Source organism: Caretta caretta, chromosome 3 (genome assembly GCF_965140235.1).
Source record: "Caretta caretta isolate rCarCar2 chromosome 3, rCarCar1.hap1, whole genome shotgun sequence".
Classification (NCBI taxonomy): domain Eukaryota; kingdom Metazoa; phylum Chordata; order Testudines; family Cheloniidae; genus Caretta; species Caretta caretta.
In genome coordinates this window covers 167,055,986-167,083,595 of record NC_134208.1, presented here as the reverse complement: position 1 = coordinate 167,083,595, position 27,610 = coordinate 167,055,986, and the positions used below count along the sequence as shown (strand labels likewise).

General features: G+C 42.7%; 1 long non-coding RNA gene across 2 annotated transcripts in view; it reads right to left on the bottom strand.

The window, feature by feature from the left end:
* The window catches only part of LOC125634946 (uncharacterized), a 120,960-nt gene that overhangs the window by 65,473 nt on the left and 27,877 nt on the right, over positions 1-27,610 (bottom strand). The window contains exons 3-4 of one of the 2 annotated variants that reach the window (XR_007356091.2): positions 20,049-20,252; positions 17,689-17,875 (exon numbers count right to left, since the gene is read on the bottom strand). This is a non-coding gene — a long non-coding RNA (uncharacterized LOC125634946). Of the gene's footprint in view, positions 1-17,688; positions 17,876-20,048; positions 20,253-27,610 lie in introns of those variants that run through there. The other variant, XR_012667473.1, reaches the window with a different exon arrangement.

Below are 27,610 nucleotides of genomic sequence, written 5' to 3'. Positions count from 1 at the left end.
TTCAAAAAAAAGAAGCAACACGCAACAAGCTACAAGCCAAAAACTAGCCAACAAGCAACTCACAAGCCAATTAAGCCAAAAACAAGCCCAATTCCTGCATTTTTAGCAGGTTTGGTATGTCTGAAATGTATATGAGTGATCCTTCGGGAGGAGGAGTCAATTTTTCTCCCTGTTTTATGTCATTCTGGATGAGTAGCTAGGTTTAGCTGGATTGCTCCGGGAGGGCTGTACATAGCATGGGTGTTATGGAAATGTCTGCTGAAAGAAATGAGTCCTGCACCAGGATTTTATGGTTGCACACGTTGGGCTCAGCAAGGGTCTCTAACAAGAAGAAATTCCACAACTAGAGGCCTTCTACCAAGAATGCCCTGCTGCCAGTCTGTTTGACTTATAACCTAGGTAGGCTCTGTCAGTCACAATGTTCTGTCAATGTTCTGCAACTGCCATGGAGAACAGAGAAAGGTAATCTTTAAATTAGACTATGGAGGGCTTTGAAGTTAAGCATAGAACCCTTGAACTGTTCCAGGGGCTCAGCTAGTAGTCAACAGAGTTGGCAACTTATTGGTATTATTAACTGTTTTTTTTTTGTTCACTTCCCTTATCAGGCCAGCTGTTGCATGTTGGACCAAACGAAGCTCGTAGGTGGCCTGTTGGGTCAGGTTAAAGTAAAGTATGTTGCAGCTGTAATTCAGCCCTGATGTGACAGAAACGTGGCTCCATGTACTGTAGCCAGGTCCACATCTGAGAGACAGAGGGAGAGTCTCCTGGCCAGAGGAAAAAGGAAGAAGGCAATATTGTCTTCATGAGTTACCCCACACACTCCTTTTCAGCCACTCTGCTTTGGAGGCCGCTGGGTTGCTTTGAACTTTTACTTTCACTTTAAAGGTAAATCAGCAGGTGGTTTAATCTGAGAATTTACCATTCAAGAGTGAGAGTAAAAGCTGAAAGAATAAGGAAGCACTCTTACCCTTCCAGGCTTAGACATTAAATATTTTTATTTTAAATAAATATAAAATAATGTTCAGTAGAAGCTGTTCATCTTCTTTTCTTCTCCCCTCACTCAGCTATTTCTACCTAGCCTTCCACTATGAAATTTTCTCTGTAGTGGAAAGATATGTTAAAAATGAATGTTTTTAATGGTTATTGTCACAAAAAAAATTAAATGTTAAGAACCACCCAATAATTGCATTAACACACTTCAGAGCATGTTTCAGGGGATTATTATCAATGTTAGTATTAATAATATTAATTAAAATTTCAGATGGTATTTAAAAGCTAGAAGAGTGAGGTACACAACTTCCATTCACTTTCAATAGGATTTTGGCCTCACACCCTTAGACTACTTTGAAAGTCCCAGCCCTCAGGCTATTAAGAGCTTTGGTTCAGATCTTTATCTGCCGGACATTGGTGGAACTCCATTGACTTAGAGGGAGCTATGCCAATTTACACCAGTGGCAAGCCACTGGACCATTGAAATGAAATTCTGTCATGTCTAAACTCCCAATTCTATTCTCAGGCCTGCACTAGACAGATTCTTAACTTCAGTGGGACAATCTGTGAATATAAGGGTGGGTGATTCAGGGACAAAATCGGGGCGTCTGTATTATATTACTGTAATGTCCATCCATTGACAAAAAATTCAAATGATTTATTATGTTTGCATTGCACAGGAACATAGAAAAGCCATGGTTGTTAGTGATACAAACACAGGACTATTTTCAGTGTCCTCCACCCAGCAAATATAAACATGTAGCGATTAATCTTCATTAGATCCGTTCATCCATTTGGTGAAGTTTGAAATATTATCTACCACAGTAGTCACATAGGTTGAAATATGCTGTGACTGGGGCAGCTGAGGGTGTGCAATCAATCTCCCATTCCAGTACCAGGATGGCAGCCCAGCGCCCTTGCAGTTGCTATTCCAGCCAAGGTGCTGGGATTGCACTTCAGTACCTCTTTCACACTGGGGCAGCGAAGCCATGGGATCTGTGTAATCATGGCAGTGAATGCATGTTTCCAAAGCTGCCCTCCACACAATTCTATCTGCAGGCACTTCACTCACAATTCCCCCCCACAGAGACCCACCATAGGGCTTCGGTGAAAAGCTCCTCTAAGCATGTATAAAAACATTAACCCCATACAATCTCTCCATCATATTTAAAAAATTATATTACAAATTATTATTACATATTACATTTTGTGCTATTTATGGCAAAGGCATGAACCATTAAATATCATAGGGCCTGCTCCTGCCAACATTTATTCACGTGAGATGTGCTTACCCATAGTGAGCAGTCACAATGAAATCTCTAGGGTTTCACTTAAGTAAAGCTTCCCAGAGTCAGAAGATTTAACATTGGATGCCAAGCTCAGATCCCCAAACCTGCAATCTGATCCAGTCTTCAATGGGGATTCCCCACAGGATCAAGGGTCATTCCATTCCCATCATACTGTATGATGGGGCCTAAACACATGCCATATACTATACATTGCACTTTAATAGGAACAGTAGCCTAGCCATTAGTGAGAAGTCTGTCCAGCCACCAGTTGGTTAATAAACAGGTAACATGGTAAGAAATTACTGACAAATGGACCACAATAAAATAATTTTACCCTGTTCAGATTTCTGAGTTTATTGAACTGTAAATAGATAAACATGCTGGCTCCAAAACATTCACTACCTGTTTTCTGTCCCACTATTAACAGATAAGAAAAAAGAAGGGGAATTTGTAACTTAATGTAGTATATGCATCTCATGCCATCAGATTACCCCAGGTTCATCAAGTCATGCTTATATAACTTCATTTTAATTTATGGGGGAGGGGGTTGTTGGCAGGTTTCTGAGATTATGATTTGATTGAATGTCTGTTGAATGTCTGTAAAATATCTGTTAGTTTGTAAATGGACTCTAATGGATTATGCTGCTTGAGTCTTCTCTTAAATAGCTGTTCACCTTTGCATGGTATAGCAGACAAGTCACATCTTGCATTGACTGCACACAGCTCCAGCTATACCAAGTATATGTCAGAGGCCATAGTAATCTTGTAATGCAAGATTAGCTAGGCTACAGAGACAAATTTGACTGTAAACAACTTTTATGCTCCCCCTATATTGGGCCTGATCCAGTCCTTGGTATACAGTGGATAGCCTGAAGGCTGCCAGGGATCAATGGGGCATAAGGATGCCCAGTTTATGTCTCCCATGCTGGGACCTGGCTGGTATAGGTGTCACTGTGATGGCCTGAGACAATCCCTCTATTCTGAATATTGTGGTCCAATGGCTGCTTTGCTGGAGTATCGGGAGCATGGGATTTTTATTCCAGATTCTGGATCTGATTCTGATCTCACTTATTCAGGGCAAATGAGGACTAACTCCACTGAAGTCAAGGATGATACACCAGTGTGAAACTAGTGCAAGGGAGCTCAGTCTCAGCCTCTTGACTTTTTGCCTGCTTGGAAAATAGTCTCTCATCGACATGACGTTGGTGATATGGTCACAATAGTGAGCTGATTTGAAAAACATTTGTTTTGAGCTATCCAGGAATACAAATCGTGGAAGGGAACTCTTTTCAGGTCATCTAGTTATGAGAAGACTGACGCAGTACTGGGTCTCTCTTGCAGCACTAAAGGGAAGTTGTTTGTATTATGATTAAGGTTTTATAGCATAAACAGAAACGTTCTTTGAGTACTCAGACGAGGCAGTAGAGGTAATTACCACTGCTAGGGGCACTCAGTGCACACTCCCACCAATTATTTTCACTCCTAATTGAATTTCTTATGCTATGACTCATGCATTTAAATGTTTTGAGTGGACATTCCAAAAACTGGCAGCTTCCCCTCAGCTTAAAGGCAGGGGCCTTTCCCCCTGTCATGAGACTTTCTCTGCCTTCTACCACAAACATGCTGTGTGGATTAATGATTGCACTTTGAAGAGCTACATAAACACAAGGGGACAAAGCAAAAGGGAGTCCAGGAGAGCGCAGCTCACCCTCCTATTCTTCCCTCTAGGGTGGGAGCCCATTGCTTCCCAGCACTTCCCCTATTCTCAGCAGGTCATGGATCTGAAGTGGAGTAGGGGGAGAAGGTGAGGAATTTCTGGCCGTGGGTGGAGCAGAGGCAGCAAGCATCTGACAAGGGAAGAAGTAGCTCAGACAAGAGTTTCTTCGCTAACAGAAGATGTATCCCAATGCATTTTCTCCCTCCCCTGTTAATGGGAAGGGAACAAGGACAGTCCATGGCCTCAATGGCTGTTTTGGCAGTCAGGAATCTCCAGCACATAAGATTTCTCCAGCAATGCTCCCTTGTCCCTGGCTATGCCCCCCTGCCCTAGAAGCATCAGCTGAGGCATCTCCTAAGTGGGGGAATTCTTAAATAGCTAGTTAAAGCAGCCATCAGAGTGGCAAAAAGCAGCCCAAGCATACAGGCAGCTCTGGCCTTCTGTGTTCAAAATGTGTACACACAGTGAGTGAATCTTTGCCCCACTGTGCCGGTACATCTTCCAGGGCAATCAATGTCCTGGGCCTAGAATACCTAAAGGATTACTTAAAGCTCTGGGTTGAAAATTTCACTTCTCAGGAACAATGGAACTTTCTACCACAAGGATAAAAATCGTTTGTGCAGGAGACAAAGCTTCTCCAGGGCCTGTGTGAGACTGTAGAATGAACTCCCCAGGAACTGAGGACCATCACAAACCTCATCACCTTCTGCTCCAAGCACAAGGCACACATCTTCAACTTGCCTTCTGGAAGATGCCCAATGAGCAGTTTGTGCACTGAAAAGAAGATATCCTCCTCCTCCCCTCCAAAACTAAAACCCTACCAAAACATCACTCCACTGCACACACAATTCTCCCCCTGGACAAAGGGCGAGAGGAAGAATGAGCCACATGTGACAGCTATTAATCACAGCCCTTAATAATATCCCTGCCCTCAGCTGAATGTTTCAGTATTCATCATAAACTTTAATACTGCTCCAGCTAAAGACGATACAACCTTGGCTCAAAGGGTGGACGATGTGTCTTTGGAGTAGAAAAGCCTGAATCCTATCCCAATGGGACCATGAAGTGCAGGTCAGCCATGGTGTATGGCACGGTGGTGACTATGAAATCCTGGCCTGCCACCAATCCAGTTCAGGGTGTGCTTTTTTGATCAGAACCATTTTTTGACCTGTCCCCCCCCCCCCCCAAAAAAAGAAAATCATTGGCTGCAGAAAATGCCAACCAGCTCTACTCAGCAATACTGACTGCCCAGCACTCAGTGCGCTCTTTGGGTATGGGTTTGTGCAACCCTGGCAGTGATTTTTCATGTTGTACTATGGTTATTGACAACAGCTTGTTGCAGAGACCATGCCAGAATGTTTCTCCCCCCCTCCCGACCCCCAAATCTTTGTCCCTTGGAGCAACAACATGAATCTGTATGAGTTTGCCCAGGTACAGAGACACTTCGTGTCCTCTCACACCAGCATAAAACAGAAGTACCTCCATTGAGATCAATGGCAAAATCCCTACTGTCCCGAGTGGTGCAGGATTAGGCTTTCTAATAACAAAATAACAGATCAGATTCTTTGCCCCAATCTGTCCCCTGAGCACCATGTCTGTGGTGTGAATGGGATGAAATATGGTCCTAGGGTCTCCACTGAAGATTTCCCGGTGCAGGGGAGTCCCCAAAGGGCATAGCTAGCCGCTAGACCACCCTCTCAGAGCCCCCGGTGCTGGTGGGGTATGTTGGGCCAAGGAGAATGAGTGGCTGGAATGCAGGGTACTCCAGCTATGCTCAGTTGCGGGGGGGGCGGGAAAGGGGGGCAGGGACCCTGTGCCAGGTCTGGACAGAGAATCAACTAAGTGCAAGAGAGAATCTGGCTCAATCTGAGCAAATGGGCATGGGACTGAGAGTCAGGAGGTCTGGAGACTGATTCTTATTTCTGGTACACTGATGTAAATTCAGTGGAGTTACCCTGATGTGAAACCAGTGTTGGATTGGAGTCAAACTGGTTTCTAGTTCTGGATCTGCCAGTGACTTGCTGTGTAACTTTGGACAAGTTCCTTCACCTCCCTGAACCTTTGCTTTCTGATCTGTGAATGGAGGTAATGATGCTTACCCATCATTGTGTAGGGCTTTCATCTCTACAGAAGCCAATCAGCATACAAGCGCTAAGAATGACTGTTTAATGTATACAAATACTTGTATCGCTTTTAGTCTGGAAGCAATTGGAAATAAATGCACAAATCACCCTTGAGATTGTGGCAGAACCAGGGTCTATGCAGCTAGAGAGAAACTTAGCAGAAACCCAAAGTTCAGAAAGATAAATTCTCTCTGGGCTTTCCAGTTCATTTGCAGAGGTTGTTTTTTCCCTAGTGCAGCCAAAATAAACACAAACCAACAAAGTCTCTGGCCACAGTCCTCCCATACAGCTAAATAGTCCGTAAATGCCAATTAAATGGAAACAATGCTCATAGGGCTTGATTCTGCCAGGTGCTGAGGGTTCATGCCAAGTATTGCACACCCTAAACTTCCAGAGAGGTCAGAGCTTGTTGAGGGTGCTGTGCACCTCACAAACATGCTCAGCATCTTGCTGGATCAAAGAAAGCTTGTAAAGAAACAATGATAAGACCAATATGCCCTCAAATTCTCCTAGCCATGGACAACCTTCCAGAGAAAAAATTGAGTATATGCTGGAGAAGTGACACACACCCTACAGGATGTTACTAGATTCCAACAGGGATCCATGCAGTTCAGGGCACAGATCCTTCTAATCTTGTGACAGAGCATTCTTACACTCTCAGTGTGCTCTAAATACTTTCTATTGAAATATAGCCCCATCCCTTTCATATGCACCATTCTGAAGTCCAGCTGAATTACGTGTGTTTCACCTCACACCTTGCAGTGAGCACCATACATAGCAATGAACATCCATCACTATCTGGTACAACAGGATCCATTCAGCCCCGGGCTCATGATACCCTTGCCTGAGCGAGGTGTGAACTGTAGAGTGCCTATGAAAAGAATACCTACTGAACACAGCACCATGTCAGTGCTGGCAGCTAACCTGAGAAAACATCAAAAGTATTGAACACTATCAGCTTGTCTCTTCCTTTTGCCCTGGATCAAGACCAAGAAGAGCGGTTGTAGATATAAAAAGAGCTAAAGATCTTACAGCACCTGTCCCACCAGTGACAGCCCAGTGTCCCAGAGTAAAACAGAATGTTCCCTAAATCCTGAAATGGAGCTAGACATGGCATAGAATGATTTTTTTGCTAGGTCTCCCCAAAGGAGGAAATTCATTTTAAAATGAGGCTATGATGTTATTGGTTCCACAGGAGAAAGCCCACTTGAACCTCCTGGCCACAAAGAAGTCAGTATCTTCATTTACTGGGTAGAGAGTTTTCCATTGTTTTCCTGAGCTTTTTCCTGACTGTAATGAAAAACGTTCTCTTGCTCAGCCTGGGCTGAGTTCTGGAACCTCTGCATCCAGGCATATCCTACAGGCAATGTACCCAGGACAATACGCCACAACTCAGAGAACAGTGGTGACTGTTGAGCTACATAATGGAATCTCCGTGGTGTCTGCCTAATCTGGGTTGCTCTAAGGTACACCTGCTGTCAGTGGCTTCAAGGGGCCAAAGCTGCAGTCAGGGATCAGTGTAGTGTGGGGTCATATTATACAAGGCCCCTTTCCTCCAGCCACACCCCCACACTAGCAGCAAGAGGCTGGGGCCTGGCATAGGAATCTCTACCTCAATTCTGTGCCATGGGAGGGCAGCTCTATGCCTTGCACTCAGATCTCGCAAGGCCAGATGGACCTTCTCTAGGACTAGAACCTGTCAGTGATGGTGTGCAGCTCTGGACAGTCTGGCCCAGAGTGTGCACAGGAGATGTGAAAGTGGCATATCAGTGGGACAGGTGAGGAGGAGGTAACAGGGAAAGCAACTAACAGTAGAGCATAAGGGAATGCAGGACTTCCTACTGTTTTAAACGTTCCCTTCCATCATCTCTAGCACTTCTGGAGCCCATTCAGCCCTAGCAAAAGCAAAGGCAACTTCGGGTAGCTTACACCCAACCAGAATTGTGTTCTGGCAGAACATCAGACTAGTGTTAAGTTACACAAGTTTTGCAAGCCACATGAACGGCAAATTGGTACAAGTTGCTGTTTGGTCACTTACACTAATTTGCTGACTAACCTGCATCTGACCTATAACTTCCCTCGCCTTTTCCATCATTGTTGACTTGTGCCCCAAGAGCAAACTATTCACAGCACATTATTTACTCTACTGTTTCATTCTATTTGTGAATTGGCTGTAACAGGGACTCAGAATCATGGGTGGGTGCAGAAAGGAGTACTATCCTGGGGCTAACATCCCTGATTCAAGTACTGAATCTACTATTAGAGGAGAATTATTATTTTTACTGTTAGACAATTGTCTTTCTGTGAGACAACTGGCAGTGATTTACCCCAGAAACGTATGGCTGCTGACTGGGTAAGTAGCCAGCAAATACAAGATGAGACAGATCATACCAGCTGCATGGGATCCATCGCTGACCCATCTGCAGTACATGATATGTGCTGGTTTCTTTGCTCTGGACCGGTCAGTAGGAAGCTACATTAAGGAAAGGGAAGCTCCAGAGCAACTATATGATTTTTAGTCATAGTTTCAGTTCTAAATGAATTGGGTCCTGTCTACCTTAGAGACCAGGGTCCTGGTTCCCACTGCATTTCAGCAGTGTTACATTGATGGGGTTCGATTGGCCTCATTTACTGATCTAAACAGAGTAGAAAAGCCAGACCCCACCTCCCCCCCCATGAAGGACAATGAAGCAATTCAGATTAGCTGAGACACTCTAGTGACAAGCCTCAGGGTTTTAATAAGAGAATGCTGGTGGCAAGACCTTCTAACTGAAGAATCCTCAATTCTGGAATTTATGCCCTCTTTGGTCTGACAGAGCCCAAATCTACTCTGAACTTCTAGGTATGTTGCAAAGCCCCTTCTCTTTTCCCAGGAGAGGTGGGTATGGGGAGAGTTATAATATTGGTATGTGGGGAGGTTTGTAACTGATATTGGTTCTATTTCAATTTAAATTCCTGTGTATATAGGCTTACATTATTGGAAAGGTGCATTTTTGTAACTTAAAATAAAGTGAATTAGGAGACACTTTATCAAACAATAATGTCACAAGATGCACAGTAAAAAATTACACACAGAGAGGGCACGATCCTCAGCTGGTCTAAATTGGCATAGCTCCACTGAAATAACAAGGGTTTACACCAGCTATGGATCTGGCCCACAAGGTATATCAGGCTTTATAATTTGATTAAATTTGCCCATCAAATGACAAGGACTGGCTCAGTGACAGGAAAATTAGAAATTTACAAGGAACTACAAAGACCACTGTGATAATGTTCTCAGAAACAGAGGACTTTGGGCCAGGCTAGGGTGCTCATCTTTCTATCCCCACTCTGCAGCCCATTTCATTTGTTGTGGTTATTTCTCACTTCTCTGCTTTTCCCTCATTCCCCGTTTTCTCCTGTACGGATAGCGTTACTGTTGAAGGCTGGTGAGACAATTCTTGTGACAAACAGAGGCAGTGGGACCCAGATCCATCGAAATCAATGTAAGTGAGGTGCCTAAATACCTTTGAGGCGCTGGGCTTTGGGCAATTCTTTCTGGTGCCAAACACTCAACCTGCATGGTCTTAACTGTCAAGCAAGTCAAGTTGCCTAATGTGGTGCCCTTACTCAGCTGAGTTGTTCCTTTGACTTCAGTGGGGATGGGAGACAAGACCATGCTGGGTGGCTGGAGCATTCTGGTTCTGACCTCGGTTACTTGCTATCAATCACAAAGCTCTAAAAATCTTTCCATTCAGGATCTTAGCAAAGAAAAGTCATCAGAAGTCTTGCTTCTACTCTCACATTGATTTTACTCTGCTGTAATTCCATTGATTAAACTTGGAGCCACTTGTGACTTACACTGGTGAGAGCAGAATCAGGCCCAGAGTTTAATTATCCTAAATTCTCTTTCATAGTTATGTTAGTTTTATAGAGTATAAATCAATTTGTCCTAATAGGGGAATAGGTTCCTGACCTGTCTATAAATCACTGGCTACATAATTGCTCTCTTGCTGAGATTAACACCATGTCACACTATTAGGACTGTTTATGAATCCTGTAGTCCTGATGAAGCCTACAGTTTAGAAACTATCCATTGCCTATGACTACAATTCTGTATGCTGCTACGTCACAAACAATTGTTGCACAAGCGCTACATTTATCGAGGGACGTGATCGTCCCCCTCTATTCGACATTGGTGAGGCCTCATCTGGAGTACTGTGTCCAGTTTTGGGCCCCACACTACAAGAAGGATGTGGATAAATTGGAGAGAGTCCAGCGAAGGGCAACAAAAATGATTAGGGGTCTGGAACACATGACTTATGAGGAGAGGCTGAGGGAACTGGGATTGTTTAGTCTGTAGAAGAGAAGAATGAGGGGGGATTTGATAGCTGCTTTCAACTACCTGAGAGGTGGTTCCAGAGAGGATGGTTCTAGACTATTCTCAGTGGTAGAAGAGGACAGGACAAGGAGTAATGGTCTCAAGTTGCAGTGGGGGAGGTTTAGGTTGGATATTAGGAAAAACTTTTTCACTAGGAGGGTGGTGAAACACTGGAATGCGTTACCTAGGGAGGTGGTAGAATCTCCTTCCTTAGAAGTTTTTAAGGTCAGGCTTGACAAAGCCCTGGCTGTGATGATTTAATTGGGGATTGGTCCTGCTTTGAGCAGGGGGTTGGACTAGATGACCTCCTGAGGTCCCTTCCAACCCTGATATTCTATGATTCTATGATTTAATTAAAGGCCTGTCATGGCTGAAACCTCAGGGTGGACAACAGAAACCTAACCCCAAAAGGGTCTTTCTGTTGATTAGGCAGCTTTAAGCAAAATAGGATTAAGGACAGGGATACCGCTACATAGAGGAATTAGATATGGCTATCACAGAGAAGTGGGATATCCAGAGGAGTGGTGGGGAAGATAAAAAGAGGGCTATTTTCTGAGGAATTCAAATCAATTAATGTCTTTAAAAAAAAAGAGGTTAAAAAAGAGAATTTGGCTACGAATTTACCCCTTTTTAACACTTTATTTGAATTCTTTAAAACATTGACTTTTAACGCTGAGTTTGGACAACTAAAGTCACTAAGTTCTAAATCTAAGGGAGAAAAATCAAAGTAAAGTTAGTTCAAGCTCTGTGTCTAGAGAAACAAAGAACAAATGCCAGTCAAACCAACATGCGGCTCAGAATCTTGTTTGGTTGGTTTTGGTTGTTTTCTTTTTTTTTTTTTTCCTTTTTCTGAACAAAGAAAAGTCTTTGCTTATAATGCTTCTTGCTGGATTAGGGAAAAAGATGAAACAGGCAACAAATAATTTTACCATTACCAGGTAATATGTGTTAATTGCTCAGTTTATATACTCTGAATGACATACCATTAGAGACTGTGTATGCATTGTAACTAGAGCATTAATAAATTTAAAATGTGCCTATTAGGATGACAGCTTTGGAGGTGCAAAGGAATAACAGTTATCACTTGGCAGAAGCAGATCTCACCCCATCTGCCGAGACTTTGCATACATTTTCAGCTTCCTGAGCAATGATTAGGGCTGTCAGAACCTCTTTAACCTTCTAACTGCTGGTCCCAACTGGCCTTAATTAGAGACTAATGAATTCAGAAGATGCAGGCCGTGAGGAAAACTGCCTTGACAGTTTGTGTACAAATTAAGCACCAATTACTTCATGCATCTTTTGCATTGCTGATACAAGTCTCTGTTATTATTTTTGAATATGGTCATTTTAGCATAAACCGAGAACTTTGCTAATGTATTTTGTCATTTTTATGGCTCATCATAAAAAAAAAAAAAAGACCAGGAGGGTCATGAATATGTGAAATAAACTACTGTAGATGATAAAAGAAATGCATTTTCCTCTAAGGAATATCATCCAACCTTTCTTCCCCCTATTATTATGTTTAGTCACATAATGATCACAGTTTAAGAAACAGACCAAACATGGTACCCTGAATATTAGTATTGTGACTGCTGTTATTCACCTAAGAAGGAAAACAAAAATGAAGAAAGAGTGTTGTGGTTCTGGCATGTCAAAACTTTTTTCACCTGCCTATGTTAACAGAAGATTATTGACACTGTAAGAGTTAGACAAAGGCACAAAGCAGACAATGTACATAGAGATTAGCTCTTAGTTTTGAACACCCCTCCTCCCCCGATTCCTTCTTTTGCACACCCATAAGACATAATACTGACTCAGTCTTCACAAAAACACCAGTCTGTAACACTATGAAAACCGCAGACCCATAAGCAAGTCTTGCCAATGTGCAGGAGTGTTCAACAGAGTTGGCTGTATGTTGTGTTTAGGATGAGACAGTGATATGCTTACCCTCTGGTAATTCTGCGAGAGAAGAGGTTGGGGCAAGCCTAACTATGAATTGTTTCCTACTTCTCTGGTGAAAAGGCTATGGGTGGAGGCCAGTCCAGCTAAATTGCAGAGCTTGCCTGAGATGCAGGGCACTCAAAAGAGTGGAGCACCAGCCAGCCACTTGCTTCATCTGACACTGGGATTATATCCCCCCATTGTGCATTGCTGACATTGATATATCTTTTCTTTTGTGTTAATACATGTGATTTTCCCATTCTGGGTAGAAAATGAGGTTCTACTATATCAACCAAGATTTTTATTTACAAACATTTCAAATGCTATTATTGAAAGACCTATGGTCTTCTGGCTGGGAAAAGACCCTTCCAGAAGATCTGAGGGAGGAAAGCTAGAAGAGAAAGTAAGGGGTGAATTATTTGTGTAAGAATGTGTAGTGTAAGTCTATCACTGACTTACCAGGTTACACTTCTGTCCACATCTCAAGCACTTTGAGGTCTATGGATGTAAAGGGCTATATAAGAGCTTTGGTGAGTATTATTTATTCTACTTATTATCTCCTTTGAAGCACTGCAAATACATCCTGAAGCAGCACTAAGAATGAGAAAAGGGGAGGTTACACTTAAATGTTGTCTACGTTTTTTCTAATCAATACAGTATACACCCATTTATCCAAAATCCTATTATCTGAACTTCCACATAATCCAAATCCCTTCCTTGATCCCCAGGTATCTCATGCTGGGAAACAAGGAAGGGATTCAGATAATGTGGCGGTCCAGATAATAGAGCAAAGACCCCTGGCCAGGATTGAGAGGAGGAAAACAAGCCCCTGGCTGCAGGGGAGGCCACCAGGGATCTGGGGGTCATAGTGTATCACAAGCTAAATATGAGTCAACAGTGTAACACGGTTGCAAAAAAAGCAAATATCACTCTGGGATGTATTAGCAGGAGTGTTGTAAGCAAGCCATGAGAAGTAATTCTTCTCCTCTACTCCGCACTGATTAGGCCTCACCTGGAGTATTGTGTCCAATTCTGGGCACAACATTTCAGAAAAGATGTGGACAAATTGGAGAAAGTCCAGAGAAGAGCAACAAAAATGATTAAAGGTCTAAAAAACATGACCTATGATGGAAGATTGAAAAAAATGGGTTTGTTTAATCTGGAGAAGAGAAGACTGAGAGGGGACATGATAACAGTTTTCAAGTACATAAAAGGTTGTTGCAAGGAGGAGGGAGAAAAATTGTTCTCCTTAACCTCTGAGGATAGGACAAGAAGCAGTGGGCTTAAATTGCAGCAAGGGAAGTTTAGACTGGACATTAAAAACTTCCTAACTGTCAGAGTGGTTAAGCACTGGAATAAATTGACTAGGAAGGTTGTGGACTGTCCATTATTGGGGATTTTTAAGAGTAGGTTGGAGAAACACCTGTCAGGGATGGTCTAGATAATACTTAGTCCTGCCTTGAATGCAGGGGACTGGATTAGATGACCTCTCAAGGTCCCTTCCAGCCCTATGATTCCCTGAATGGCTCCTGCAGCAGCACAGGGATCCCTCTGCATCCCTGATGTCCTGGGAGTAAGTGAGCAGGGCCATGAGAGCAGAGCTGCAGAGGGGTCCTGGTACTGCAACAGGGACAGTGACACTGGATCCTTTCAGGCATTAGGTGTGGGCAGGGCTGCAGTCCCGGCAGGGCAGAGCAGAGCCTTAGCCAGGGACCTCTGTTTTGCCCTGCCAGGATCACTGTCTCCCATCCCCCACCCACACACACATGCAGGAAACAGTTGTCACCAGCCCTGTGGCAGTGCAGGCAGCCCTCTACAGCCCCACTGTCACAGGAGTGAGTGAGTGGGGCAGAGCAGAGACTCCCCCAGCCTGGACTGTGACGAGGAGGTTGAGAAGAAGACCTTGGCCGCAAGCAAGGCCACCCTACTGCTGAATGGCTCCTGCCATCTCAATCAACCAAACTCCTCATTATTCAAACAAAATCCATGTCCCCTGTGCTGTTTGGATCATTGGGAATATAGTGTACACCATACTCACATTTCCCTACCCGCAGTTCGAGCACTGCCCCTGAAATGATCAGGCATTTTGGGCTTCTAGAGGAGACATCCCGTGCCTTCCCTCATGGCATCTTAGAACATATCTGCAGTACTAGTGGGGTTCTTCTTTTTGTTAAGAAAACTAATATCTTCTAGGATATTCCAAATCCTCCACAGAGATAAATGAAATCTTCTCATCCCTCCCAAGAGGAGATATGGAGCATTAGGTCAAACTTTAAATCTTGACGTCACTGCTGAGAACTTTGAAAATGAGTCAAGTTGGTGGCAACTTAAAGAGCGTTATATGGTCAGCAGCTGTAGGTCTTGAATCTGCGTTAAATAAAGCCCTAATTAATATCTCAAATTAAATTCCATCTTTGTCCATATACAATTATAGATGCCTTCTTGGACCAATCCCACATCAGGCAAGATCTTCCTTTACATGACTCTCACTAGCATTTAATCAAAGCTATTTTAAATGTCTCTAATGATGCCTCAACTACCTCGCTAAACACTATAAGCAATTGATTCCACTGTCTCATTGCCCTTATCATTGAACTTTGTTTTCGGATATCTAACTTGAATATTTTATGCTTATTTTATACCATTACAACACACTTTTACAGAAAATAGTCCCTTGCCCTTCCCCCAGACAATACCTCTCAAATATTTCCACAGTGGTATCCTATTTCTTTCCATCGCCTTTTTTCTGAGGCATTCAAGTGAAGTCCTATCAGTGGAACTTTAGATATCATACCACCTATTCTTAATGAGACAGTATCAATAGAGTACTTGGTGATAGTCCTACAATAGGACAGCTGGGCCACTGATGAAGATACTAGCTAGAGGCCTGGGTTCAATTCTCTGCTCTGCCCCAGACTTTGTATGTGCAAGTGACTTCATCTTCTTGTGCAAGTCCCTTCATCATACTATGCCTCAGTTCCCCACCTATCAAATGAAAATAATAATTCATTTCCCTACCTCAGGTTTGTTGTGAGGGTAAATACATGAAAAGCTTGTGAGGTGCTCACATGTTATGGGGGCATATAGGTAGATAAGGGGGGCAATCTAGGTACATAGGAAGACAAGGGGTAGAACTTTTCTAAAAGTTTAGTTCCAGATTTTTAAAGGTATTTAGGTGCCTAGTGTGATTTTTTTCAAAGCACCTAACACCAAGACTTTTAAAGTGACTTAGGAGTACTTCAATGGGATTTGTGCTCCTAAGGTCAGCTCGGCTCTTTTGAAAATGCTACCCCCTGCCTCTTAGGATTTACAATGTAAATCCCATTATTGTTACAATCATTCTTTTAAAACTTTCTCTAACTTCTCAATATCCTTTTCATAATGAAGGACCAAATAATACAAAAAATAATGTATTATTCCAAGTGCAGTCTTATCAAAACAGCATCAATAGGCATTACTGCACCTTATATTTTACAAGTTAACATTTTATACAAGTTTAATCACAAAGCATGTAGAATACAGGGTCCACAGCATCAGCTGTCTCACATCATCAATCACTGATCCAAGGATGGAAGTTTCCTTTCTTTTTCCTTTGCAATCTATTGTATCGTGAGCTCCTATCAACTTTAAACCCTTAGACATTTTTCCATATTTCTGCTTTCAGTGTAGCAGTCTCCCACCTTGTGTATAGAAATGAGTCCAAACCATGGATTTGGATCCTATAAACTTGTGGGAATTCACATTTAATTCAGGCTTGTTGTACAAATAGGCCCATGCTTTGAAATTCACATTCAGATCTGAACTTTCCCAAAGCTCTAGAGGTGAATCTGGTGTTGTTGTTCGGGCCTGTCTCTAATCTATATAATTATTTCTCAATTGGTGTTTCACCTTAAATATATCTATATTAAATCTCATTCTGTTTACTGGATAGCTGCCCATCCTTATGAGACTGACAGATTATTCTGCAGTTTTGATCTACCCTGTCTGGTGTTTTTATCCCTCCTCATTTAGTAACAAATAGAATGAATGTAGAGTTTACATTATCATCTAGGTCACTGGTACACAGTACACAGTTCAGTCCTGTTATAGGACTTCTAAAACCTTCAGATAAACAGGAGAGACAGATGAATGGATGAGCTGGGAGACCATTGAAAAGGCCATTTATCTTACCAGCAGCCCTAGAGCATGATGAAGATATGCTAGCTTTGAAGAAATCCTGGAGACATAACTGAGTTTTGGTTTAAACTTGGTTTGTATTGTAGGTCAAAGAAAGCATGTCAAAACTACTTTCTGCATCTATATGGGTATGTGGTCATGTCATCCTCTAATGGCTGGCTCACTGGGAGAATAAGGGACTTAACTACCGCTGCTAGTTAGAGGACAGATCCTCCAGCTTGAAGCGATCTGTATCTGGTGAACCTAAAACCTAGAGTTATTGTCACAACTTTCTCAGGATGGGTGTGATTTCTTTAGGACAATAACTCTATCTGTTGGCTTCCGCATGTGGATTTGTTACATCAGTATTGCCAAGCTACATTTGATTCCCCCATTTTGAGGTTACTTCATGAATTAATCATTCACTGCCTGAGATGAATCAGCCAGGGGCTGGGTATTTTCCCCCCTTTCTCCACATCAACACTCCAGTTTGACTGCAACATGATAATAGAACACATACATTTTCAGCTTCTGAATAATTCCTCCTTACAAAATCACCTCTTCCACTTCAGGCAAGATGTCCAGAATCCCAACATAACTGATTTTTTTTCCAGCCTTCTTTTTATGAACTAAAGCTCTCAGCTTTTTACTAGCTGAAAGGTCTGCATCTCTATTCTGCTTTCCAGTTTTATTCTTCCATCTGGTAAGTACATTCAGTTCATCTATCCCACCAGACCACCAAAAAAAAAAAAAGTGTGGGGGGGAGATTAAGTAAACACAGATTCAAAATCATGGAGCAGTTAGTAGCCCCCTTATACACGATATTTATATTTAACTACTGTACATGGAACCAAAGCATCACCTAAAAAAACAAGCATTCTATGTATAAAAATTTAAAACCACATTGATAACGCATCTGGCATGCTCCTAATTATGAATCTCTTAGTGGACTAATATTCCCTTTAGAAGCAAAACAGTAAATATAACAAGGGAAACATGATTATTAATTTCTGTTTGCTCTGTCTTTCAAGACAAACACTCACTCTCATGTGCTCCCAAAATTTTTCACAACTGGAATTTATTGAAGTAGTGACATGACACACTGCCCACTAATTAGACATTTAAGAAAGAAAAGCACATCCCGTTCTTCAGCAGGAAGACAATATTATCAAAAGCATCATGCTGTAAAATGCATTTGAACCAGAATAGCTTCATTCATATATATATTGGAATGACCCAACTTTCACCTGTATCATTAGGGCCCATCTGACCAATCTTGGGTCCATAAAATTCATTCCTCCTGTAGAAACAAAGCATAATGGTTGATTATCCATGCAAATGCTTCCTTCGCTTTCTAGAGAATGCTGCTATTTAGGAGGTGTTATCATTGTGCAACTTATTTTGATGGGCATCAGCTTCCCTTCTTTCTCCACTGAAGTTGGGAGGAAAAGAATATTGTGGCTTGTGCATGGAATGGTGACATACATCATCTGGATGAGTGAGAATTTATTGTCCTGCTGTATATTTTGTGCTATGGATAATAATATATAGCTTCCTCACTGAAAGGTGGAGAGTCTGGCTCATTAAGAGCTAAATCCTTAAGTCTTTACTTAAGGCTACATTAGATCATTCATTTCAAGCAGAACTCCCCCTTGAAATCAATGGAGAAATTCATGGAAGGGGCCCAGATGAGCAGGAAGACTAAGGAAGTTCTCTTCACAGTTTTCTCTTTATTGTCTCTCCAGGGGTTGGGGTTTGTTTCCCTCAAACAAGGAACTGGGTGAGTTCCACCTTTTTGGGGTATCGATAAACAATGTAATAGCAGGTCCTACCCCACTGCGTGCCACTTCTCAGGGGTGGGGTTGGAGTTTCACAGCACGCAAGGGTCTGTGCAAAAAGTAAATACTGAATCCCTCCGTATTAGCTCTGCAGTGGAATCCCAGAGGAGTTGGTCAGGAATGATGTGTGTCCTTTACTGCCCCAACCAGGGCTTCCATTTGTCCCCACAAGTGGATCCTCAGCTCTGCGGGAGGGGGAGGGGTTGGCAGCTTCTGAGGGAAGTTGGGGGAGAAGGAGATACCCCAGAGGTGCCATTCCCTACTTCCATAGCTGGGTGTGGAGCTCCTCCCCCACTGGAGGGGGAAGAGCCAAGCTGGGGCTGAATAAGAACTTCCTGATTTGGTCCTAATTGAAAGACACATGGTCTGAGCAAGAAATTCCTTGCCCAGATTTTCAACACTGACTAGTGGTTTTGGGTGCTTAACTCTTGACTCCCTAAAGGGGCCTCATTTTCAGAGGGTAGGTGGGTGCTATACATTTTCTGAAAATCAGACCCTTTTATGACATCTCAGCCTGTGGGCCTCCAGATTGAGACATCCAGATTCACCAGCCACCTTGCAAAGTGTGAATCCCCCCTATTTTATTTCTGATTTTTGTCCTAAAGAAACAATGGACACCTATTGTTCTCCTATGTTCCCTCCTCAGCTGATCCCATCTATGTACTGCACTACCTACCTGTTCCATTATAGTGTCATGTAAGGCTGATTTGCAAGCACGTCAAAGCCTTCTTAACTGCTGATTTTATGTCTCCAGATGTACAAGCCTTGCTGTCAGCCTCTCTAATTTCCCCTCCCCACCCCCACCACCATTGTGTGGATATCTCTGAACTTGATAGCTCAACAGACTGAGCTGCTCAATATCGATTACCAGCTTTAAGAAATCTTTTCAGTTGAGTCATAGGCTTATCTGCTTTGGTTGTCACATGGTCAGGGATGATGGCATCAATACAGATTATGAATCCGTCTCAATGCCCTATAAATCTGCAAGTTTCCCCATTTCAACCTTCCGCCACCCTAAACCATCTTAAGTTCTGCTGGGAAGTGAGAGGGGGTCAGCGTGTGCTAAGTAGTGCAATTTAGAATATACGAAGAGTGGGGAATGAGAATCCAAGAGGGGTTTAACAACGTTCTTGTTCAGACATCTGCTCCCAGCAAGGGCATCTAGGGACCTGCCGTACCATTTTTTTTTCCTTAAAGATGATCACGATGTATGTTACAACACATAAAAATGTAAAACGTTGTGACAGCCAAGTAAGCCATGAAACATTAAATCTCAAAGGCCCATATGCTCCTCTCCGCTAATGTAAATGGAGAGGAGCAAAAACCCAGTGGAAGCTGGCGGGGGGAAGCAGTGGTTCCACAACACGCTCCCCCTTTCCTCTCAATCTCAGGGATTTCCTCCCTGCCTAAACAGGCGGGGACAGGACTCTAAGCATGCAGGGAATAGGAGGGGCAAAGGGGTAGACTGCTGCTCTTTGGGGCACCATTCCCCTTGAAAGCCAGGGAATTTCCTAATAGAAGATAATGCTGATCCCTTGGTATTTTGAACTCCCAACCCCCACCTCCAAGCAGTGGCTGGCAAGAAACCCATGGGATCAAATGAGAAGGGAACCCTGAGCTGCCAGACACAGGGACCTGTTCTTTGAATGCCATGGATCCATGGGATTTCTGTGCCATTCTCAGGACATCAGCAGGTCTGAGTGATCTCAGCACACCTTCCTGCAGGCCAGTAGGGGAGAATCCTTGCCTCCCAACAGATTACTTTGCAAGAAACTCCATGAACTGAAATTTACTGAATTTCTTGGTCCCTCTTGAGAAGATGTTATGCACAATACAGCCCTAAAACAGGAAAATATTTTGGAACCGCTTAGATTCTATTTATCCAACAAAGCTCTAAGCCTTAATGCCTATAAGTCCTGATCGAGCTCAAGGCCCCATTGGTCCATCTTCTATACAAACCTATCAGAACATATGGTCCCTTCCACCAAAGAGTTTACAATCTAGGAATGTTTTAACATGTATCTTTCAGTAGTTTCCACTAACATTTGTTAAACGGATGAATTATAATATACAAGTATAAGCGGATTCACTGTGTAGCTCAACCTGCAGCATGTTATAGGTGGCTCTGGGCTGGCCTCCAACATCTAACACTGGTCCCCAAACTCCAGAGCATAACCGTACTTTGGGGCTGCTGTCCAATTGCAGTAGAAACTAGAGACAAACACCTAATGTAGCCAAGGGAAAACCAGATGGGAAATAACTTGCCCCTTGCTTGGGTGTGCATTTTTGCCCTCTGCACAGGCATGGCTCCTCCTGGTTTTGGATCCTAGTGTACACTTTACTATTGGATTCAATTGTTGGAAGGGTAGAAAGGATGAGAATTATGCTTTTAGTAAGTGCTTGATCCTGCAAGATGCTGAGCACTCTCAGCTCAATCCAGCCACGCATAAATATTGGTACACCCATGCTTAAAGTTAAGCAGCTGCTTAAGTGCTTTACTGAATCAGTGCCGCAATGCTCAGTCAGCATCTTGCAGGGTGAAGCCCTAAGACATTTCCTTTTGTTTGCTGGTGAACCACAGCTGTTTGAAACCAATGTGATCTTGAAAAGGTGAAAACCATACTGGGGCCACTGAAGGGGGAAATAAAGGCTCCATGGCATGACATCTCTAATATTTTGCCATAGGTGAACATATGCACACACCTAAAGCTGAATATTCAGTATCCCTCTGTTTTGATTAATTGTTACGATTGAGGAAATCCAAGATCCCATAGGGAAAGATTTGAGCTGGGACATCAAATTAGGAAAACGTGTTTTCAGAAATGAATAGAGCGGTCTTCATTAATTCGATAATGACAAATATTTACAATGTAATTACATCCGTTCTTTTCCTACCCAAATATTATTTTAAGGGTTTCTTGGCATGGAAGAGACTTTCTTTGAAAACCCTGACCCAATGTCAGGAAGAGAACAGACCTAATTCTCTTAATCTAATGACTGTTACCGAAGGGTGACTACTTTAGCAATGCTCAGCTGAAAAATGAACTTTGCAATAAACGACCTTCACAGAAGAAGACTATTCATGTTAATTAGTAGCTCTTTTCAAACAGGATTCATATATGTCATTCTGAACAATGCCAGCATTGGAGTAAACATCAAGACAAGACTCAAGTATCGTAATATCATCATTTTAGAAAACTCTAGTTAGGTTTTTCCCCTTAGATTAAAAGTCGCTGCTGCTGATGTATTGCACAACGGTATCTCGACTAATGGCTTTTAGCTTTTGCCACTGCCAACTTTTTATATTTAAAATACAGACAATTATGGACAATTTATAAGCATTATGAGGTTCTCTCTCTTTATTTTTCCCCCCACTGATTCTTACTGATTCAGCCAGCTTTTATACCCAGCAAATAAAATGCATTTTGCTTGCAACATTACATTCATTCTCACATATCCCACTTTCTTCTTATTATTAGTATTACTTATTATGCATATTTAATTTAAGAATGCATTTTCTCCATTAAAAAATTAGAATATTTTGAAGTGCTAGAAAGTGATTATTTGTGTTAGTTTTCTTTGCTTAACCATTCAAATGCGGATGTGGTCTTTCTAAAGTGTGTGCTTAAAGAGCACTGAAAATGGCAAAAGGAGAATGCCAAGGGGAAGAAAAATAAAATAAATTCATTCCCAGAATATAGGATATTATTTTTGCATATTTTGTCAAAATATACCTCAAGGGATAGTTTCAGCCTTTTAGAAATCTGTTATCTTGGTAGGACAATCTTACTACAACAAATGTAATCTACAAACATGTTCTTAAGAGATACAACAAGACATAGGGGAAAATAAAGAAAGTATGTATTACTGATTCCGTGTGAGTTGGGAGTCAAATTTATTGATTTATTTAATTTATTTATATAGTGTCTCTCTTGTTGCACATACGCACCATACAGCCAAACCCGAGTACAAACTGTTAATGGGAAAAAAAGCCAACCGACCAAGTACAATGGAGACTTACATGGCATAAAAATACCACTTAACCCTCAAAAGGATCACTTCCCAACTAATTAGGGTATTAACAATAACTTTGTAATGCAGGTAGCATTCTAAGACTGTGCTTTATGAAAAGCATCATTTGTGTTCCAGAATAATCAGCTAACATGGACAAAATGAATATATATTAATTGTACCTATTATATCTACATTTTATACTGTGCATTTTGAGCCTTACTAATGTTCAGAAAACGTAACATAATTCCATTTAGCAAATAACATTGCTGCAGGATTAGGCTAACTGTAAGAACCTGCTACCGCCAGTATTTTCATTTTTCTTGAATTGCTGACAAAATTCACTTGGTCTAATTTTAAGCTGAGCATCCTCTGGGAGGAATGACACTTAAGCACACGCCTAACTGCAAGCATGTAAGCAGCCGCATTGCTGTACCTTGCTGAATCAAGACTGTAATTGGTTCTTTGCTTGCCAAATGAGAATAATAATACTTCCTTTCTTTCCCCCTTTGTTTATCTTGTTTATTTAAAGCTCTCTAGGACAGGGATTGAGGCTTACTATGTGTCTGTACAGGGCCTAGCACAATGAGGGGCCTTGGTCCCATTTGGCACTCTTTGGTGCTATCATAATACAACTAATAAGCACTGACTCTAATGGGAGCTGCAGGTGCTCAGCCCTTATGAAAATCATAGAATCATAGAATATCAGGGTTGGAAGGGACCTCAGGAGGTCAGCCTAATTTCTGGATAAGTTTTATTTTGATTTTCATTGGCCACTGTTCCTCCCTCAACGTTCCTGTCTTTAAAATACAAATCTCTAATTCTGTCACTTCAGTTGTGTCGTAATGGGGATGGGCCCACATCATGATCTTTCATCTTAACCCCACCCTGTCCAGCCTTAATTTGGATGGTTTGGATAAAACAGAACCCAGGGCAGAGCAGAGTCTAGCAACCAAGAAGGAAAGTTTGCTTCTGCTAGCTTCTGAGCAAACCCAGAAGAAGAGATTCATGAAGTCTTTTTCAAGAATAAAATTCTGACAATGCTGTGCTTCTTGCATCAGCAGCCATCTTGTTCCTATTCTCTTGATGGGAAGAAGTCTACCCAGGAGCTTTTAGAGTCACTACATAAGAAAAACAGATGGAGAATTTATCTATGCAAATAAATTCTCTGGATGGATGGATGGATGGATGGATGGATGGATGGATGGATGGATGGATGGATGGATGGATGGTCATTGTGGAGCCGCAACTGGGTAAAGGTAAAAGCAATATGAAGAAACTTGCAAGCTTTCCCAATGAGTGGGTAAAAAGTAATAGTTTGTACTAGATTTAGATATGGGTATTCAATATATGCAATAGGTGACATGTATAAAGCCAACAATTTTGAATCTCTATCAAGAGTGCTTTAAAAAGAAGCCAAGAACATTCCTCTATATTTCTTTATCCTCCACCATTCCTATGCTCACATGGAACCCAACTGCTCATTTGTTTTAGGTGATGAGGTCATCTTTCCCATTCAGTGGATAAACATTTAGAAGAAAATTAGAGATGGGCAAAGCTGGGGAAGTCCAAAAAATGGCTTAAGTTTGAGTTTTGATTCCTTAACAGATTTTGGTTTAGTAACACCAAACTCAGAAACTGAGATAGCTTAGATCTAGTTCATATTTCATCTAAGCACCCAAAGTTTGGAGAAGAACGAGGGCAGAATTGGTTTTGGCTCATCTCTATCTCAAAACGAGATGAGCAAGAGAAACTTGAAGGGCTCTTGGTTTGGCAGCACCTCCTGGGTGTCTCTTTTCCAAAACCAAAACCAAAACCAAGGGTGGGTCAAATCTGTGTCTCATTTAATTCCCATCAAGACTTTGAGGGATCCATATAAATAGTTCCATTTTTTGCCCATCTCTACAAATGACCTTGAGTATGTTTCAGCTGTTTCTCGAACAACCTTTTAAAAGCATGTATAACAATAACCAACCGCATATCAAAATAGATTTACATATAAGTAAAATTCTCAAAAGCACCTAAAAATTGAGGTAGCCAAAAATCACTAGTCATTTGTGAACATCTTGATCCATGGTGCTAGATGCCTTTGAGGTACAATAGAAAGAGTACAGAGAGCAGATATAGTAGACCAGATAAGTAGCTTTTGATTTGATGTGAAATGTGCATTTCACAGACAAAAAACACAAACACTTTTCTACAAAGGTCTGCTGTCATTGATTCAAAAGTAGAAAACATTTTGCACCAAATAACTCAGGATTATGTATTATTTCATTGCACTCACAAGAGCGCTATTTGTTTCCCTGAAAACACATAGAATGCAGGTCTTTGTCCCCAAAGAGTTCACAGTATCAACAATGGCTTTGACAGACAAGCAAGGACAAAACAAAGGGCAGTTAGAAAAGCGGGAGAAAAGACATGGGTTGTAGACATCTGATTGCTTGGCTACACAGCTTAGGCAAATGGAAGTCTTGATGTTACAGGTTGTTGCTGTTTTACTAAATGTAGACCCACTTGTTTTTTCCCCCGTCACGTCCAGAAGCATTGCCCACAATGTCCCATCCTGCTTATGTGCAGAGAGCCATTGAGGAGCTGAGCTCTGTGGCATACTAAGGATTTTCAAGTCCTCTGGGCTGGGATCCTATAGAGCCTATAGTTCTGAGTGTCCACATCCCTTTTACAAATGCGACTTAGGCTCCTAAGTCACTTGCAGTCTTTGACATATTTTACCCTGATACCTTTTTGTTTTCTAACAAAGCCATGACACCCTTGGGGCTAACCAGCCTGTATGTGGCTCCTGCTGAGGGGATGGTGCCGATGGCTTCTCAAGCCCTCTCCCCACTGCACAGCTGTGTAAGGGCTGACCACAATCAAGTGCAAAGCACTAAGGCCCAGTCTCCAAAAACATTTGGGCACCTAACTCCCATTGAGTTCCGTGGGAATGAGGTGCCTAAATACCTTTGAAGAGCTAAGCCTTCAGCGTCCTGTGACGAGATGTGCCCAGAAGCATGGCTGTGCCTGTACAGAGCCCACAGGCACAGCAGTTTGCCTGTGCACTGTCCGTTGCAAGATAGGGACTGAATCAGTTCTGTTCTGAGGAACATATTGTGTGTGGTGGGGAAAAAACCTCTATGTTTAAAAGTTGTGCTCCAAACCACCAAAATGACCAATGTCAAAGATAAGGTTGCCACTGCTGTCTTTAACCAGGGGGAGGGCAGTCCAGTGGCTAAGGTGCTAGCCTAGGACATGGGTTTACTTCCCTGCTCTACCGGAGACTTCCTGTGTGCCCAACTCACTTAGTCTCTCTGGGCTTCAGGTCCACCGCTGTCAAATGGGGTTGATAGCACTGCTCTGTTTGAAAGAGGGGAATATTTAGAAAAAAATGAAATTCTAAAAAATTCCAAATGCAGTTGGTTGAAAACTGTCATCTCCCAAAATAGCTCCTGAATTTTTTTGAAACTTTGATAAAACTATTTCTGTGTTGAACAGTTGTTTGCTAAATTTCAATTCAGAATTAGTTTTTAAAGCAGTCCCAGAAACTCAGGGCTTTATTCTGTCACCCTTATTCATACGGGGTGAAATCTGGACTCCACTGAAATCAATGGATTTTTTTTGCCATTGATTTCAGTGGGGGGCCAAGGTTTCACCAATGGAGTAATACTTTACTCAGTGAATATCAGTCCCACTGATTTTTCTGCAACCACACAGAGAAATACTCAGTGGGCCATTCCCTTAGCTGGTGTACATTGGCATTGCTCCATTGGTTTCAGTTTACACCTGCTGAGGAGCTGCCCCAGTGTGAGTATGGATGGCAGACTAAGGCACTCCATAAATAGGGGTTTATAAGACAAGTCCCACTTTATCTATAGTTAGGGCCCTACCAAATTCACGTCCATTTTGGTAAATTTCAGTCATAGGATTTAAAACCTCTTAAATTTCAGGGTTTCAGCTATGTAAATCTGCAATGTCACAGTGCTGTAATTGTAGGGGCGATGGGGGGAGCTGCAAGGCTATTGTAGGGGGGTTGCAGTCTTGCAGCCCTTACTATTGCGCTGCTGCTGGTGGCGGCGCTGCCGTCAGAGCTGGGCAGCCGGAGAGCGGCGGTTTGCTGGCCGGGAGCCCAGCTCTGACGGCAGAGCTGCTGCCAGCAGCAGCACAGAAGTAAGGGTGGCACAGTGTGGTATTGCCACCCTTACTTATGTGCCACCACTGGAGGTGGGTCTGACCCGGCCCCAGGAGCAGCCCATGAAGGGGAAAAGGAAGTGGTGTCCCTCTGCAGCCCGGCTGGGAATAGCAGCTGGAGCACAGCGCATGGTAGGAACCCCCGGCCAGGGCATCCCCAGCCCTGCTCCTCCCCAGCATTGGGAGATTAAAGGGCCCTTGGGCTGGCTGTGTGGGTGTGGTGGGGGGCAACCACAGCACCCCCACTGACCACAGCACCCACCCATATGGTTAGCCCTGCCCTCCCAAAAAGTGACATCCCCCTCAGTACCATGCCACCCTCACTTCTGTGCTGCTGATGGTGGGGTGCTACCTTCAGAGCTGGGTGCCCATCTAGCAGCCACTGCTCTCCAGCCACCCAGCTCTGAAGGCAGCACAGAAATAAGGGTGGCAATACCGCAACCCTCCTACAATAGCCAGATGTCATGGGGGGGACCAGATTTCACGGTCAGTGATGCATTTTTCATAGCTGTAAATTTGGTAGGGCCCTATCTATAGTGTTATACATATCACTGCTACCATCCTTTTAGTGGGCATAGAAAGTTGGGGACCAATTCTTCTGTCTCACTTGAGCAGTCCCATTGAGCTGGATCCTGTTCTTGTAACACTGATGTAAATTCATTTAAACAGACTCACTCCAGATCAACACCTGTACAACTGAGATCAGACTTTGGCCCAAACTTATACACACACATCACACCAATTATACACATAGATGAGGAAGAGACATTCTACATCATTCTGTACTAGCTGGAGGTTCCTCAATGCTGAAGACTTCATGCCCAGGTATATCACATTTCTATAGTCCTGCTGAGAGGAGATGAAGGCATGAATAACTGAGGTCACATCACCATCTGCAGTGATGGGACACTTTCCTAGCCACCTGGAGATGATAGAAATCATTTGGGGGGAGGGATAGCTCAGTGGTTTGAGCATTGGCCTGCTAAACCCAGGGTTGTGAGTTC